Raw genomic sequence first — 19,656 nt, forward strand, 5'->3', positions numbered from 1 at the left:
TGTGATGTTAGATAGCTAATGCCGCTGGCCTACTCTTCTAGTAGTGGCCTTATGCGACTCTCGTACATCGTGCATTAAAGCATGGGATTCAGGCACACAGTCAGGTTCAGAATCATGTTCCGAGTCAGCTCCATGCTGATCTCTGACACTCCCTTAGAGAGGGAGAAATAGTGCACCCCGAACCAGGCTTTGCCACATGCATATGACTCGAACCGCCTGTGCATGCTTCCGTAACATGGAGCATATTTTGTGACACCATCTCCGATAGTCTTTCGAGTGGGAGGAATATTGCAACCCTGAACCAGAAGTTGCTACAGGCATATGACTTGAACTGCCTGTGCATGCTTCCGCAATACGGAGCATATTATTTGGCACCATCTCCAACACTCCTTTCACTGAGTGGGAGGAATATTGCAACCCTGAACCAGGAGCTGCCTCAGGCATATGACTTGAACTGCCTGTGCATGCCTCCATAACACAGGGCATATTATTTGGCACCATCTCCAACACTCCTTTCATCCGAGTGGGAGGAATATTACAACCCTGAACCAGGAGCTGCCTCAGGCGTATGATTCGAACTGCCTGTACATGCCTCCTTTAACACGGAGCATTTCTCGTGCCACCATCGAATTCATCAGATGTTCCAATCACATCTGCCATAGATGTGGGGACAGAATCCCCTTGACCCAAATTGTCCAACAGGACTTGTCCCTAAGACCTGGCTTTGACTTTGCCCCGACTAGGGGTTGTCTAGCTGCTCCCACCAGGAGCCGAACCGGGACTAGCTGTGCAGATCAGTGCTCTATCAGTATCATCATTATACTTACCAGACAGGTTTCACCTGCTAGTGATTCCGACTCCTTGCTCCCTTCTGGAGACCCAATGGAGTATTTCAGGGAGGAAATCGAATGCAACCGTGTATCAGGTGTTGTTTCCTCAGGCCTCTGGCCCCCATATGACTCGGATGAGCTGCCATTATAATCGGACTCACCTCTTCCTGATAGTCCGCAATACAGAGTGGGAGAAATACTGCGACCCTGTCAAGTGTTGTCACCATTCATGTGATTTATACAGAAGCATAGCCCCATTGGATCAAAGATTTGACTGCTTTGTTAATATCCACATGGTTGGGGTCTCTCATGAAAGATCTCCAACAGTCCCCTCTACTGAACGGAAATTATCATGACGCAACCCTGCACTAGGTATTGCTCCACAGATGTCTAAAAGACACAGCTGGAAAAAGGCTTCCCAAGCCAGGAGCTCTTTTCGGGAGCCTCAATGGAGTTCCTCCGAACAGCCGCCCGCTCCAGTGGAGCCCCATTCAGTGCCGTAATGGCAAGTCAAAAACACTTTCTTCCCTATTTATATGGTCCCTAGATAAGGGACGTATCAGATATTAAACTGATAAGAACAGACTTGATCTTAGCCAAAAGGCCGAGAAGCAATAAATGTCCTATCTGCTGCGATAGTCACAAACACGACTGAACAGCTACCTCTATTAAAACTGCCAGCTCTATTTATAACTACCTTCATCAGTTCTTCAGATTTTTACTTTAATTAAAGAACTATGTGTAGTATATCCCCCTACAAATAGAGCACACACTATATGGTGGTCTCCAGCATATATGCTTCCTCAGCAGCGTCTATGTTTAAAAATGTATAGGCGCTATGGCAGCTGAGCTTACCTAGCGTTCGCTGCCCTGGCCGCGGTTAACACCGGCTACTGTTCTATGTATAATCATCGTCTGCTGCTAATCTTAGCAGCGAGCTCCCTCGCCGCGCCGGCAGCCTCAAAATCCTAATGGAGTTTCCACGGTGGCCTAAAATCTGGCCGCCTGCTCCCGTATGGAGCTCAAAGCCTGCAGGCAATAACTAAACCGAGCTCCTATGGAGCTTCAACGCTGGCAGCTGCAAATTGAATCTAGCTCCTAACGGAGCCTCCATGGCAGCCCAAGAATGGCCTCCTTCATCAGCTACTCCGGGCCCGCTGTTGCAGCGGCCCACTGTAAGTAAAATTACTTACTTGCCAGAGCAGTTTTGAACTGCCCCGACTCGCCCCATTGCGTCTCGCGTATTGATACGCATGCGGACTGGCGGGCTCTTCACGTAGTCACTCACGTGACTTCGAAATAAAACAGAGCTCAAGATGCGAATAAAAAACTCTGGCGCTGCTTTGTTTTTTTCAAATAGGAATAAAATAGGTCAGGTACATTATCAATAATATAAGATAGACACAAAAAGCTGGAGTAACTCAGCGGGACAGGCATCACCTCTGGAGAAATAACGTATTTGCATTTATTCCTGCTAAAATGCAGCTCCGTGCAATTATAATTTTCTCTGACTTGGAGAGAAAGACGAGGCGATAATGAGCCTCTTTGCTTCCTCTCCCTTTACACTTGGAACAACATATAGTGGTCAGGATAACCTGATCTTGTGCTGAGTGACTTCAACATGACCAGATAGCAAACAACACACTTGGAGGAATACTGGCATTGTGATAACTATTTATATTCTGCTGAAACAGCGCTACAACTAGCAACAGAGGGAATGATCGACATTATAAAGGCGGGAGTAACTCAGAGGGATGGGTGAAGTTTCGGGTCATGACACTTCTTCACACCCAAAATGTCACCCATTCTTTCTCTCCAGGTGTGCTGCCTGTCCCGCTGAGTTACTCCAGCATTTTGTGTCTATCTTCGGCTTAAACCTGTATCTGCGGTTCCTTCCTATTCATAGAATGAAATGATATTGGCTACAAATGTTGAGATAACAAATGCCACTATGCTATGAATTTGTTCTTTCAGATGCTGGCTATCTGAGGTACAGAATGATCTCATGGCCTTTTCCAGAACCCAAAAGACAGTCGTCTATAGTTGACTTCCTCTCAGGCAGACCTGAATCGAAAGAAGCTGATGAGTATGTAGATAAGCCGTGGCATATTGAGCATGGAAACAGGTCCATTGTCCCACACTAACCACCCATTTATACTAATCCACTATCCAATGGTAACACATCAGTGCCTCCCTCAAAGAGGGAGAGATAGATCAGCCATGATTGAATAGCGAAGTAGACTTGATGGGCAGAAGTTAGGCCTAAGAGATCTATCAGCCTGATTATTGTTAGACCTTATGACCTAAAGTTTATCCTCATCAGGACCTTAGGAGGGGGGGGTTTATGGGCGGGGGGGGGGGGGTGGAAATGGTACACACCATCAGCTGCAGTAACTCAACGGGTCAGGCAGCATCTCTGGGGAAAATAAATAGGTGACGTTTCGGGTTGAGACCCTTTTTCAGAAGTTCTTATTTACATTGTTGGGGGCTAATGTCAACTTCCATGGCATGACCAACCTCTTTTGTTTCCTTGAAGGAAGAGGTATTTTGGTGGTGGAAGTACAACACGAGTTTTGGAGCACTATGTGCTTGTCCGGCCACCTTACCACAGGAACAATGTTGAGGCTATCGAGAGGGTGCAGATGAGGTTTACCAAGATGTTGCCTGGATTAGAAGGTACAGGTTAAGCGACGAGATTGGAACAAACATGGATAGTTTTCTCTTGCGCATCGGAGATTGAGGAGAGACCTGATACAGAAGTTTCGAAAATGATGAGAGGCATAGATCGGATGGAATGTCAAAGTCAAGTGCTGAAAACAAAACGTCTCCTACACATGTTCTCCGGAGATGTTGCCTGACATCTCGCTTCAGAGCCAGCACCTATCTCCAAGCCATCAGATATTTGAATTTGCACTAATCACTTTGCACTTTCTTTTGCACTTGCACTTACACTTAGTATGACGCTGCTGGGTACTGTCCTTCCTGTATATATTGTCCTTCGTACGGTATTGTCTGTATTATTTATTGTGGTGTAGGTGGTGGTTGTATTGTACTGTATTGTATCTGTCTGAGAGTGAACCAAGACACATTCCTATCAACTTGTTGACATGGCAATACATTTCTTGAATCTTGAATCTTGAATCTTGACCCACTGAGTGACTCCAGTACTTTGTGTCGTTTCTTCCATTAGGCTACTTGGATATGAAAATAGTTGCCAGTTACCTGTTTTGGTTGCCCTTTGGTACATTGGTCTGTCCTGGGGTGACCAGAACTAACTGAATGGAGGAAAACCAGCCATGCCAAAAACACTTAGATTGTGGGCAGTACAGAGGCGCAGCGGCAGAGCTGCGGCCGACCTTACAGCGCCAGATAACCAGGTTCAATCCTGACCATGGTGCTGTCTGACAGAGTTTGTACGTTCTTCCTGTGACTACATAGGTTTTCTCCGGGTGCTCAAGTTTCCTCCCACACTCCAAAGACGTACAGGTTTATAGGTTAATTGGCTTCTGTAAAATTGTAAGTTGTCCCCAGTGTGAAGGATAGTGTTAGTGTTCTGGGCGACTGCTGGTTAGCGTGGACTTCTTTATCCAAAGGGCCTGTTTCATCACTATATCTCTAAAGTTTAAAGACTAAAGTGTAAAGAAAATCCATGACCTAAAGCAATGTATATTTCTCCCACTGCATGCCACAAGTACTTGATCTTCTGGTTGCCACACCGCAGGAAGGATGTAATCACCTTAGAGGGAGTGTAGAATAGATTCATCATCATGTTACATGGAATGAATGGCTCAACTTATAAGGAGATATTGCATATTAAGCTGGGTTTAATTTAATTAACTGGATAGCTTACTTCTGGTTTTCTTACATCTAAAGTTCATCTCTTAGAGTTCTTCTCGACTGAAGCTTAATGCAGCTAACGTGAAAGGTCTGTGGGAGAAGGTCATGGTCTGGGATCCTTCTAATGCTGGGCATTGAGGGTCTGAGACCCATGAGGACATTCCACACACAAGGGAAGGGATATCACCACTGTGTAGGTATGTTACAAAACCTACCTGAATCGCCATTGGGAATCTGCCCACAGCCAGGTCCGCGATTTTGGCGCTGTTTGGAGGGGGCGGGTTTAAAACGCGATTTTTACTAGGCTGTACTAATCGCAGATGTTCAGCCTAGTAAATCATTAACGAAAAATCGCTGCAAGACCCGGTCGCAAAAGGTATTATTAGTTTTATAGGCCTCGATAATATAGTTATAATAGTTTAAAATTACTCTCTGATTCCGCAACATCTCGCAGCCCCAGGGTTTTATAAAGCAAACAATTAAAGGTATGTACCTTATTTTTACATTAAATGGGGCATATATATAACCCTATATATCAAGTTATCTATAGCGAGTAGTTCATTTTGGGCTTTTTATATCCCGCAGTATTTTTCTCGGCATTTGAGGGCACTAATCCAGCGCGCTGTCAACGTTCTAAACCAGCGCGTTCACATGAACCCACTAGAAAGCCGATTTAAATGGGCATTTATTTACAGCAATTGAACACTAAATTCCTTCCATTTGGCCTATAAATTAATGTAAATTAGATATAAAAATCATGTTATATTGTGAATTATTTGTGAATAATCTTTGGACACTTAGGCTATTTAAAAATGTTAATCTTTCCTTAAGAAATAGGCTTTTAATTATCCAAGATCACAGCTTTTTTGTAATGTCCATTGAAAATCAATAGGGAACAAGATGCTAATTTCCGAGTATGAAAATGGCCATAACTTTTTTAATACTTGAGATATGAAAGTGAATTTGGTGTCAAATTAAACTTATTGTTATGCTTTATCTGATGGGATAAATTGCAGACTTGATTTTTAAAATCTCAAAATTTTGTAACATTGCTACACTGTGGGTGATATAAGTAACAGGGGTGTGTTTAGTTTAGTTTATTGTCACGTGTACCGAGGTACAGAGAAGAGCTTCTGTTGCGTGATCAGCAGTCATTGGAAAGACAATACACGATTACAATTGATTCAGTTACAGTGTATACAGTTGATACACAATAAGGGAATAACATTTAGTGCAAGGTAAAGCCGGCAAAGTCCGATCAAGGATAGCCTGAGGGTCATCAAGGAGGTGGATAGTAGATCAGCACTGCTTTATGTAAAGACAGATGCTAGCGCTACTCGATATAACACTATTGAATGTATAAACACTTAGTGTGTAGGAAGGAACTGCCGATGCTGGTTTAAACCGAAGATAGACACAAAATGTTGCAGTAACTCAGTGGGACAGGCAGCACCTCTGGAGAGAAAGAAAGTGGGGTGTTTCGGGTCGAGACGTTTCGGGAGTCTGAAGAAGGGTCCGATCCGAAACGTCACCTATTCCTTCCCTCAGAGATGCCGAGTTACTCCAGCATTTTGTATAAACACTTTGAATGCATTACAAATTTTGCACAGTCTTGTATATATTTTTTATTCTAGAATAAAGTTTATTTCTTTAATTTCAAAAATGCTCTCTTCGGAAAACAAGATGAATTCCTCCCTTACCAGCTCGATAGATCGAAACAAAAACATCACTTTGACAAATCTTTGTTCAATTAACAATTAGTTATCTTACTCCATCAGCTTGAATTCATTGGAGGGATTAGAATAAATCTTTATTTGGTCCTTTCATATATTTTAATAATAAACTTAAAAATAGAACAATGTGTTATTTGGCATCTACCATGCTGTTGAGCCAGAAACTCGAGTTGCTAAAGTCTGCTAAATCAAATTATATTATTTAGTTTTCCCATCAATGATGTATTGTCACTGTATAAGTGGAACAGCCATTTCTGTTGAAGTGTCTGAACCTTGTTTTATCATCCAGCACTCAGAATGTATCAACAAATATCACCTTTCGCACTGCTAGGTTCAAAGAAGGATGCATTTTTGTACGTTTGTTACAATTATTTTACCATCAACCATCTGAGGAATGAACAAAGATACTGGCGCATATGACCCCTTAAACTATCAAAGTGGCTGGGATGTTTCCTACATTAATAGTGTTATATACACGTAGATGCAATCTGCTGTTGTTCAAGTGTAAGTTATTTCATTTTATTCATTTGTTGTGTTCAGTTCTGGGCACCATGTTATAGGAAAGATGTTGTCAAGCTAGAAAGGGTACAGAGAAGATTTACGAGGATGTTGCCAGGACTAGAGGGTCTGGGCTATAGGCAGAGGTTGAGTAGGCTGGGACTTTATTCCTTGGAGTGCAGGAGTATGAGGGGTGATCTTACAGAGGTGTATAAAATCATGAGAGGAATAGATCAGGTTGATGCACAGAGTCTCTTGCCCAGAGTAGGTGAATCGAGGACCGGAGTACATAGGTTTAAGGTGAAGGGGAAAAGATTTAATAGGAATCTGAGGAATCCTTTTCACACAGAAGGTGGCGGGTGTATGGAACAAGCTGCCAGAAGAGGTATTTGTGGCAGGGACTATCTTAACATTTAAGAAACGATTTGACATGTACATGGATACGACAGGTTTGGAGGGATATGGACCAAACGTGGGCAGATGGGACTGGTGTAGCTGGGACATGTTGGCCGGTGTGGGCAAGTTGGGCCAAAGGGCCTGTTTCCACACTGTATCACTCGATGACTCTTAGGACTCTAGAACTCCATTCAGTTCAAAGAACAGAGGTTGGATAATTGCAAGAACAAAGAATATATACTTCAAGCATCATAAAGTGTACAGTTGTCTACCAACATGCCAAGTGAGAAATTTAAATTCAAGCCATTAAATATATCAAGTCTTTAAAGAAGAGACTGCTCACTGTAATGGTGGCCATAAAACTACCGGACTGTCCTAAAAACCCTTCTGATTTATTAAAATGGTCTCAGCCATGTCACCAGATCTCCAGACACATTAATTCAATTCAAAACACAATATGAGGCAATTCAAGCACAGATGAAAAGAGAGGGGGACGTGGGGCTAAGGATAGGCAGAGGTGAAGAGATGGGTCTTGAGGTGGGACTGGAGGATGGTGAGGGACACGGAATTGCGGATCAGTTGGGGGAGGGAGTTCCAGAGCCTGGGAGCTGCCCTGGAGAAGGCTCTGTCCCCAAAACTGCGGAGGTTGGATTTGTGGATGGAGAGGAGACCGGCTGATGTGGATCTGAGGGACCGTGAGGGTTGGTAGGGGGAGAGGAGGTCAGTGAGATATGGGGGGGCCAGATGGTGGAGGGCTTTGTAGGTGAGGACCAGGATTTTGTAGGTGATCCGGTGGGAGATGGGAAGCCAGTGAAGTTGTTTCAGGACTGGAGTGATGTGATGCCAGGATTGGGTGTGGGTGATGAGTCAGGCGGCTGCGTTCTGGACCAGTTGGAGTCGGTTGATGTAGGTGGAGCTGATGATAATACCCCCTGATCCCTTTAGCCACAAGGACCACCTCCTTGAGTATAACCTATTCGAACCCCTCCAATCTGGCTTTCGCCCCCTCTGAAAGCTGCACTCAGGTCGAGGAGGATGAGAATGTTGAGGGAACCAGTGTCAGTAGAGGTGAGGAGGTCGTTGAGGACTTTGAGGAGAGCAGTTTCTGTGCTATGGAGGGGGCGAAAGCCAGATTGGAGGGGTTTGAATAGGTTATACGCAAGGAGGTGGCCCTTGTGGCTAAATTGATCAAGGGGTATGGAGAGAAGGCAGGATACTGAGTTGGATGATCAGCCATTATCATATTGAATGACGGTGCAGGCTCGAAGGACCGAATGGCCTACTCCTGCACTTATTTTCTATGTTTCTATGTAATAAATGCTGACATTACCAAGTATATCGATTACCGATAAATGCATAAACAATAAAATAAAATGTTGCCTTTTTATCAAGAAAACGTTGATCGGGATATTCTCAAGTTTTTTTTAAATTTTATCCCCTCCTGTATTTGAAATAATAAAAATTGAAATAATCTCACCATCTCTATCACAGGAGATGGACTATCAACTGACTGACTCGTACAGCTTTCTAGACTACACTTCTATCCGCCTTGCCTCCTGCAAAGGCTCTATCCCCTACACCCATTTCTTCTGTCTCTGCCGCATCTGCGTCCAAGATGAGGTGTTCAATACCAGGACATCCGAGATGTCCTCATTCTTTAGGGAACGGGGGTTACCCTCTTCTATTATTGGTGAGGCCCTCATACGTGTCTCCTCGGTATCCCACAGCACCGCACTTGCTCCCTTTCCCCTTAGTCTCAAAGTTCCCCTTGTCCTTCAGCCGTAGCTCACTGCACATGAGCCACTACAAGTCACAATTCCCCATCTCCACCCCCTTCCGCTTTCTGCCGAGACAATTCCGCCTGCAACTCCCTGGAACATTCATTCCCTCCCTGTTCCTCCTCCCTCTACTCCGTCCAAGGAGCGCGACAGTCCTTTCAGGAGTGGCAGATGTTCACTTGCACCTCCTCCAACCTCATCTACTGTATCCAGAGTTCTAAGTGTGGACTCCTATATATCTGCATGACCAAGCGTAGATTGGGCGATTGTTTCGCTGAACATTTATGCTCAGCCAGCCCGCCTTGTCTAACGTGGTCTCTAAGTTGCCAAACACTTTAACTCCTCTTCCCTGACCTCTCTGTCCTGGGCCTCCTCCACCGTCAGAGTGAGGCCAATAGCAAATTGGAGGGACGGCACCTCATATTTTTCTTGGGCAGCTTACAACCCAGCAGTATGATTATTGATCTCTCTAATTTCAAGTAACCCCTGCATTCCTCCTCTCTCTGCTCATCCCCCACCCAAGTTGGCCTGCCAGTTCTACTGTTTGCATCCATACATCCCTTTGTTGTCACCTCCTCCATAGCCAACAATGGACCATTGTGGGCTCCACCTTTCCTTGGTCACCGGTGCCGGCTCTGATTTGTTCTGAACCTTTTCATACCTCTCGTTCCTCTCCCCACCTGACTCTCAGTCTGAAGAAGGGTTTTGACCGAAAGCATCACCTAGTCCTTTATTCCAGACGTGTTGCCTGACCCCCGGAGTAACTCCAGCATTTTGTGTCTATCTTCAATAAAAATTAAGACGCAGCTACATTCTAGTCAGTGTAACTGAAAACGACAGGGTAACATGAAAAAATAATAGACTACCATGTCAATTTCTATATAGTTGGAAGCAAAGGATGCAATAAAAAAAATATCCGATTTTCATTACTTACTATCAAGGAGGAATGGACAGGCTCAGTAAGGCCAACATGTACGACATATGTTGAATATGATCAATCGATGGCTTATGCTGTCCTCGGCTATTAACATTGTTGGGGAAGGAACTGCAGATGCTGATTTAAACCGAAGATAGACACAAAATACTGGAGTAACTCAAACGCTCAGGCAGCATCACTGGAGAGAAGGAACAGGGATTGTCAGACATAGGATGTCCTTCAGTTTTTGTGTGGCTAGCAATAATACAAATATGAACCTAGTTTCAAACTTACTTGCAAGCAAGCAACAATCATTTTTGATATTAAAAGGACAGCTTTGTAACTAAATAATACTGTCCACAGTGGAAATGCTACTGGCTCACAGCAGGGGGTAACTGTCGAGCTGTGGTTTGTCAATGATGAGATGTTTAGTTTAGTTTAGTTTAGTTTAGTTTAGTTTAGTTTAGTTTAGTTTAGTTTAGTTTAGTTAAGTTTAGTTTAGTTTAGTTTAGTTTAGTTTAGCTTAGCTTAGAGGTACTGTGTGAAAACAGGCCCTTCGGCCCACTGAGTCCATGCCAACCCGTGATCCTTGTACACTAACACTATCCTACACACAAGAGACAATTTACAATTTTTAACCGAGGCCAATTAACCTGCAAACCTGTACGCCTTTGGAGTGTGGGTGGAACCGGAGCACCCGGGGATAGTCCATGTGGTCACGGGGAGAAGGTTCAAACTCCGTACAGGCAGCAGCTGTAGCCAGGATCGAGCCCGTGTATCTGGCGCTGTAAGGCAGCAACTCCCACTGCACTGCCCCTTATGCCAGTTCCATTATGCAACAGCCAAACGTAAGACAAGGGGACAATGGTAATTTATCTTGAGTATAGGGGAGGAAAGCTGAACCTTTGGAAGCAATCCACGTGGTCCCAGGTGTTGTCTATGTGAATATTTTGAGGCATCTATGTGGAGTTTGCACACTCCCACTATTACTGCATGTGTTTTCTCCACTGGGTGTTTTGGTGTTCTCCCACATCCCAAAGATTGGTAGGTTAACGAGTTATGCCTCTGTCCCACTTAGGAAACCTGAACGGAAACCTCTGGAGACTTTGCGCCCCACCCAAGGTTTCCGTGCAGTTCCCGGAGGTTTTTGTCAGTCTTCCTACCTGCTTCCACTACCTGCAACCTCCGGCAACCACCTGCAACCTCCGGGAACCACACGGAAACCTTGGGTGGGACGCAAAGTCTCCAGAGGTTTCCGTTCAGGTTTCCTAAGTGGGACCGGGGCATTAAAGTGAATTGCTGCTAATATAGGTGAGTGTTCAAGGCAAACTAAGTCAAGTTGAGTTTATGGTTCTATACTCACAAATGTGATGAGGTGCAGGTACAATGAAAATCTTGCTTGCAGCACCACCACCACGGGCACATAGAAATGGACAACACATACAAACATGAATTATACACAAACCACACAAAAATTCTGCAGGATTCAATGATTTAATGATTCAATGATTCAAAGGAATGAAAATAACTGTGCTAAAATACAAGATATTAATGCAAACCACGTAGAAAGCAAGTCCACAGTAGTGCAAGCGGTGGCCAGCAGTGTTCTGTTGGCGAGATCAGATGAGGATTGCACAAGTTGTTTCAAGAACCAATTTGTTGTTTCTTAGAATTAGCAGGGTGAGTTGTTGATTGAGAATGTCTTCATAAGTTCATAGGTTCTAGGAGCAGAATTAGGTCATTTGGCTCATCAAGTCTACTCTGCCATTCAATCATGGCTGGTATATCTTTCCCTCTTAACAATTTTCTCCTGCCTTCGTCCCACAACCCCTGACATCTAAACAAACCAAAAATCTGCTAACGTCCACCATGCATGGCAGATGCAGTATAATGTGGATAAATGTGAGGTTACCCACTTTGGTGGCAAAAACAGGAAAGTAGACTATTATCTGAATGGTGGCCGATTAGGAAAAGGGGAGATGCAACGAGACCTCGGTGTCATGGTACACCAGTCATTGAAAGTAGGCATGCAGGTACAGCAGGCAGTGAAGAAAGCGAATGGTATGTTAGCATTCATAGCAAAAGGAATTGAGTATAAGAGCAGGGAAGGTTCTACTGCAGTTGTACAGGGTCTTGGTGAGACCACACCTGGAGTATTGTGTACAGCTTTGGTCTCCTAATCTGAGGAAAGACATTCTTGCCATAGAGGGAGTACAGAGAAGGTTCACCAGACTGATGTCAGGACTTTCATATGAAGAAAGACTGGATAGACTGGGCTTGTACTCGCTAGAATTTAGAAGATTGAGGAGGGATCTTATAGAAACTTACAAAATTCTTAAGGGGTTGGACAGGCTAGATGCAGGAAGATTGTTCCCAATGTTGGGGAAGTCCAGAACAAGGGGTCACAGTTGAAGGATAAGGGGGAAGTCTTTTAGGACCGAGATGAGAAAAAAAATTTTCACACAGAGAGTAGTGAATCTCTGGAATTCTCTGCCACAGAAGGTAATTGAGGCCAGTTCATTGGCTATATTTAAGAGGGAGTTAGATGTGGTCCTTGTGGCTAAAGGTATCAGGGGGTATGGAGAGAAGGCAGGGATGGTATACTGAGTTGGATGATCAGCCATGATCATATTCAATGGCAGTGCAGGCTCGAAGGGCTGAATGGCCTACTCCTGCACCTATTTTCTATGTTTCTATAAAAATATCAATTGACTTGGTCTCCACAACTGTCTGTGGCAATGAATTCCACATTCACCACCCTCTGACTAAAGAATTTCCTTCCAATCTCCTTTCTAAAGGCATTGGAAAGGTATTTATTCTGAGGTTATGGCCTCTGGTCCTAGACTCTCCCACTAGTGGAAAATCCTCTCCACATTTACACTATCCAGACCTTTCACTATTTGGTAAGTTTCAATGAGGTTCCCTGTCTTCCTTCTAAACTCCAGCTAGTGCAGGCCCAGTGCAATCAAACCCTCATCTTATAAAGAAATGAGTAGGTAATGGAATTACTCTAAGAGCCAGCTGAGACTGACTGGGCTGAAAGGTCTCCTTTTGGCTTTTGAGAAATGTATAAGCACGAACTGCTTCACTTACACCCAGTAAGAAAAAATATATCATTAAAGTAAAAACAAAATCAGATAAATCATGAAAGGCTAGAGACACAAAATACTGCAGATAACAGAATCTTGAACAAAAAAGCAAAGTGCTGAGGAACTCAGTGAGCCAGGCAGCATCTGTGGGGCGAAATAGACAGATGACGTTTCAGGTCGGGACCTTTCTTCTGAAGAAGGGTCCCGACTCAAAGTGTCGGCTACTCATTCCCTCCACAGATGCTGCCAGACCCTTTGAGTTCCTATAGCCTTTTGATAATTGCAAATGAAAGGATGAGAGAGGGTTTGAAGTTGTGAGACAAGTTGAATTAATTGATCAGACCCTGCTGGCTTGTTCAACTGCTTCTAGTCAGGGCAGCCACTGTGGCACAGCAGTAGAGTTGCTGCAGCACTTTCAGCGCCTGTGACCCGGGTTCGATCCCGACTACGGGTGCTGTCTGTACGGAGTTTGTACATTCTCCCCGTGACCTGTGTGGATTTTCTCCGAGATCTTCAGTTTCCTCCCACACTCCCAAGACTTACAGGTTTGTAGGTTTATTGGCTTGGTGTATGTGTAACTTGTCCCTAGTGTTTAGGATTGTGTTAGTGTGCGGGGATCGCTGGGCGGTGCAGACTCGGTGGGCCGAATTGCCTGTTTCTGCACTATATCTCTAAACTAAACTAAACTAATCTGGAGGTTGGTGCTGGTGCCACTGTGCCAACACCCTGCCACATACGCCCAGCAGCAGAACATTAGTGTACGGCAGCCTGAGGTTCGACTGGATCGGGCACCGCTCCAGAAGAATGAGCACGTGGATCGGACATGAACTGCTGCGCTAGACTCGCAGTGGAGGGCATCTAATGCATGGCTTGGCCTGGCTGACACTGCAATGCCACCAAGCCAACATGGCCAGCTGCGTTTAAAGCAAGTTGGACTTTGAAAATGGTGCCTAGACCAGGCGACTCTTGCATTTATTGGACTTTGAAAAAGGTGCCTAAACCAGGCGACTCTTGCATTTATCAGTGGACTATTCCTATACACTTCGTATTTAATCTGGGGTTGTGCTGATGTACAGTGATATAGAAAAAAAGGAGGATAAAGTTAATATGGGTCTCTTAAAGAGAGAGAGAGTAGAGAAATCATTCTGGGGAGTAAGGATATGGAAGATAGACAAAAAATAACTCAGTGGGACAGGCAGCATTTCGGGACGGAATGAATGGGTGATGTTTTGGGTCGAGGCCCTTCTTCAGACTCCAAACGTCAAACCATCCCTTCTATTCATTGATGCTGCCTGTCCCGCTGAGTTTCTCCAGCATTTTGTGTCTATCTTCGGTGTAAACCAGCATCTGCAGTTCCTTCCTGCAAAACGAGAACTTCACCGTACCTCAGTCTATGTGGTAATAAAGGACCATTGATATGAGGGAGGAGATATAGTTCACATTCAACCCTTCATCTACATGTAAGCCATGCATCCCATTCATTTAAATGGGATTGCCCACTCAAGGCAAGCAAAGCAGCAAAATATGCAGGATAAACATTCCTACTAAACTATGCAATTCATGGAATGTTTGGGATATCTGGCATTTAGATTACAGTGACTAATATGCTTCATGATATCTGAAGACATATGTTTGTATTTGCAGTTGCTTTTTGGTGTTAATATTTAAGGTGTTAGAATTCCAGATTGACACAACTCAGGATTCTGGCATGAATATACGGAGATATGAAAATCGTAACGTACAAATTAGAAAATGGAAGTAGGCCATTCAGCCCCTCAAGCACCTTCTTCCGTTGAATAACATCATGCCTGATCTGACTGTCCCTCATGTCTGCACTCCCAACCACACATGGGAACCTCTAGCCCTAGCCCTTTACCTCATCCTTAACCTGAAGCTCAGCACTTCAACTCCCACTCCCATTCCCAATCTGATCTTTCTGTCCTGGGCCTCCTCCATTGTCAGAGTGAGGCCCAGTGCAAATTGGAGGAACAGCTCTTCATATTTCGCTTGGGTAGATTACACCCCAGCGGTATGAACATCGACTTTCGTTTAGTAAAGTAAAGCCAAGTATCCTTTATTGTCATTGAGACTTTTCAGTCTGGATGAAATTTTATGCCTTGCAGTCATAACATAGAATAAAAGAACAAAATACATAATGAACACAGATTTAACATCCACCACAGTGAGTCTACCAGGCCCTCCTCACTGTGATGGAAGGCAAAAGTCTTAAAGTCCTTGTCTCTTCCCTTCTTGTTCTCCCTCTGCGTTGAGGTGATCCAGGTTTCCGATGTTGTGACCCCGCCGGGTGATGGTAAGTAAGTCCCGCGGCTGAATCCGAGCTCCGCTAACGGGCCGGTTCAAACTCCGCGGCCCGGGGCGGATGAAGCTGCCGAAGCTGCCGCCCTCCAGTCCAGCGGATGAATCTGTTGTTGCGGGAGCTCCGCAGAACAGGTCACCAACCTGGGACCTGCGAGCTCCTGACGATGTCGTCCATGTCGTCCACTGGGCCCGCGGCCGAGCCTCTGAGGCTCCGAAGTCGGGTCGGAAGTCGGGTCGCCGCTGCCGCAACACCACCACATCCCCGAAGTCGGCCAGCCTCGCTTTGGAAAGTCCTGGCTCTGCCTCCGAAGCCTCGAGGTTGGTCCCAGTTGGAGGCCCCCCTCCATTAGGCCCCAGCGCAGACGGAGACGGGGGATACGACAAGAAAAGGTTGCATCCCCCCGAAGGAAGAGACTAAAAACATGTTTCTCCCCCCCCCCACCCACACACACACATACATATACACAACCAAAATAAACTGAAACAGGACAAAAAACAAAAAACGAAAAAAACGGACTGCAGGCGAGCCGCCACTTCCGGTTTTAGTTTAGTTTAGTTTAGTTTAGTTTAGTTTAGTTTAGTTTAGTTTAGTTTAGTTTAGTTTAGTTTAAAGATACAGCCCAGATTTTTCTAACTTCAAATATCCCTTGCTTTCCCTCTATCTCCATCCCACCCCCTCTCCCTTCCCTGTTCACCCACCAGTCTTACTGTCTCCGATTACATTCTATCTCTGTCCTGCCTCCTCCCCTGACATCAGTCTGAAGAAGGGTCTTGACCCGAAACGTCACCCATTCCTTCTCGCCAGAGATACTGCCTGTCCCTCTAAGTTACACCAGCTTTTTGGGTCTACCTTAACCTCAAGTAGCCATCTACTGTACCTCTGCTTGCACTTCCCCCTGAGGAAGAGAGGTCCAAAGTATCGTATCTTTCACTTATGCTGTCCGAGGCATGTGAATTTTTTTTTGTGACATGGTAACCCCCTATTTTTTACGTGTAGGAAGGATCTGCAGATGCTGGTTTAAATCAAAGATAGACACAAAATGCTAGAGTAACTCAGCGGGACAATCAGCATCTCTAGAGAGAAGAAATGGGTGATGTTTTGGGTCGAGACCCATCTTCAGTCTTCCTTCTTCCTTCTCTTCAGACATGCTGCCTGTCCCGCTGAGTTATTCCAGCATTTCGTTGTCTAGTGCATTTCGTTGTCTCTGTACTGTACACTGACAATGACAATTAAAATTGAATCTGAATCTGAATCTGAATCTGAATCTAACCTATTTTTTAGTTTAGTTTAGTTTAGAGATACAATGTGGAAGCAGGTCCTTCGACCCATTGATGCAGTGCTGACCAGAGATCTCCGCACACAAATGCCATCCTACACGCACTATGGACCAAAAGCAGGCAGGTGGGACTAGAGTAGCTGGGACATGTTGGCCGGTGTGGGCAAGTTGGGCTGAAGAGCCTGTTTCTAAGCTGTACAACTCTGATTAGAGACAATTTTCCAAATTATACCAAGCCAATAAATCTACAAACGTATACGTCTTTGGGGTGTGGAAGGAAACCGGAGCACCCAGACACAACCCACGCAGGTTGCGGGGAGAACGTACAAATGCCTTACAGACAGCACCCGGAGTCAGGATCGAACCCGGGTCTCTGGCGCTGTAAAGCAGCAACTCTGCCGCTGTGCCATCATACCGCCGATTCTCAATTGTTGATTCTCTCTTCTCGATTCACGTTCCACATGTTTGATTCAAGTCCGCTGAGCGCCCTCCGCTGTCTGTGGAGGGCGCTCAGCATCGCCAAGGACTGCTCTCACCCCAACCATGGACTGTTTACCCTCCTACCATCCGGGAGGCGCTACAGGTCTCTCCGTTGCCGAACCAGCAGGTCGAGGAACAGCTTCTTTCTGGCGGCTGTCACTCTACTCAACAACGTACCTCGGTGACTGCCAATCACCACCCCCCCGGACACATTATTATTTATTCAAATCGTTTGCTATGTCGCTCTTCCAGGGAGATGCTAAATGCATTTTGTTGTCTCTGTACTGTACACTGACAATGACAATTAAAATTGAATCTGAATCTGAATCTGAATCTGAATCTGAAGTCCCACACGCACGTTTATGTTTTTCAGTCAAAACTCCACTTCAGATGGGAGCTCCTGTCAGCCAATTAGTGGTAGATATTAGCACAACGCTCTCTGTCGCAGGCCTCAGTGGTTTCCTCACCACCAAAGAAGTATTTGAAAACGTTTCTTTGTTGTTTGGTGTACAGAACTTCAAAGTCACTTCAATTGGTGTGATTAGAAGAGCTGCTGCCAATTGCAAGGTAAAAAAGAACCTGAAAAATATTCACTGTCACAAATTCTGCTGCAATAGATGAGTTATTAGATGCTGGATAATCCCGTGGTACAATGTGTCGAGGAAAGACTTCTGAGCAGATTTTTTTTGATATTAACAGGCAAAATATATCAATATTTAAGCTAAGGATCATTTTTTTTAAAGTTATTGTGATTACACAAATGGCAAATTGGGAAATTAAGTTCCCATTTAAAACTGCAAGTCCTATTTTCAAATCTGCCTTATATATATATATATATATATATGTCTTTATATATATTTTTAATATATATGTACTGAAGAAGGGTCTCGACCCGAAACGTCACCCATTCTTTCTCTCCAGAGATGCTGCCTGTCCCGCTGAGTTACTCCAGTTTCTCTCTGGAGAAAATTTTGTGTCTATCTTCGGTTTAATCCAGCATCTGCTGTTCCTTCCTACATATACATGGCTATGGAGGCCAAGTCAATGGATATTTTTAAGGCAGAGATAGATAGATTTTTGATTAGTACGGGTGTCAGGGGTTATGGGGAGAAGGCAGGAAAATGGGGCTAGGAGGGAGAGATAGATCAGCCATGATTGAATGGTGGAGTGGACTTGATGGGCCGAATGGCCAAATTCTTCTCCTGTCACATGACCTTACGACCTATTCATGCTGAGCCTGCTTTCTCTGAGAGAACCAGTTTTCAATCCACTTTAAAACATTTTAGCCGATATTCTGGGCATTTAATTTATAAATCAGCTCCTATCTGGCACCTTGTCAAATGCCTTTAGGAAATCTAAATACACTACTTTTACCAATTCTTCCTGTTACATCCTCAAAGAATCAAGCAAATTTGTCAAACATGATTTACCTTTCATAAAATGATGTTAAGTAGATTTGATTTCAGGCACTCTCAGTCCAGGTTCTGTCCCTGTGAATTTCCTATGTGTATAATCAGAAATGTCTATTTCCTCTTGCTATCCATTGCGATGTCATGTACACACTTATTTCATATTAAATATATAATTATTTCATTTCAACGAAATTTCACCTTACCCATCAATAATCTAATAGAAAATACACGATAAGCAGTTGTTAATGAGACCACAAAATATTTTATTATTATTACTACATTGAAATATAAGTTTAAAATTGATGGACGAAATTGCAAAAGTCATATAAATATAACTCAGATCTTCCATAACCTGGGGGAGTCTTGTATATGCATGCATGCATACATATACATACATATATACATACATACATACATACATACATACATACATACATACATACATACATACATACATACATACACACATACATACATACATACATACATACATACATACATACATACATACATACATACAGGGGGGAGGGGGGGGGGGGGAGAAGAAAGGAAAAAGGAGGAGGAGGAGCCCGAGGGCTGAGGGTGAGATAGAAAGGGGAGGAGACAGCAAGGGCTAACAAAATTGGGAGAATTCAATGTTCATGCCCCCCAGGATACTGACTCCCCAAGCGGAATATGAGGTGCTGTTCCTCCAATTTCCGGTGGTGCTTGCTCTGGCCATGGAGGAGGCCCAGGACAGAGAGTTCGGATACGGAATGGGAGGGGGAGTTGAAGTGCTGAGCCACCGGGAGATTAGGTTGGTTAATGCGGACCGAGCTGAGGTGTTCGGCGAAACGATCGCCAAACCTACGCTTGGTCTCACCGATGTAGATGAACTCACATCTAGAGCAGCGGATGCAATAGATGAGGTTGGAGGAGATGCAGGTGAACCTCTGTCGCGCCTGGAACGACAGCGTGGGTCCTTGAATGGAGTCGATGGGGGAGGTAAAGCGACAAGTGTAGCATCTCTTGGGGTGGTACGGGAGGGAAGAGAAGAATTGACAAGGGAGTTGCGGAGGGAGCGGTCTTTGCAGAAGGCAGAAATGGGGGGA

At 44.5% G+C, this 19,656-nt stretch overlaps 1 non-coding gene across 1 annotated transcript; it reads right to left on the minus strand.

The window, feature by feature from the left end:
* Positions 1-1,255: 1,255 nt before the first annotated feature.
* Positions 1,256-1,446, minus strand: LOC129693495 (U2 spliceosomal RNA). The gene has a single exon (XR_008722889.1). It is a non-coding gene; the product is annotated as a U2 spliceosomal RNA (small nuclear RNA).
* Positions 1,447-19,656: the final 18,210 nt, after the last annotated feature.

The sequence above is a fragment of the Leucoraja erinacea genome, chromosome 2 (assembly GCF_028641065.1).
Source record: "Leucoraja erinacea ecotype New England chromosome 2, Leri_hhj_1, whole genome shotgun sequence".
NCBI classification, from domain to species: Eukaryota; Metazoa; Chordata; class Chondrichthyes; order Rajiformes; family Rajidae; genus Leucoraja; species Leucoraja erinaceus.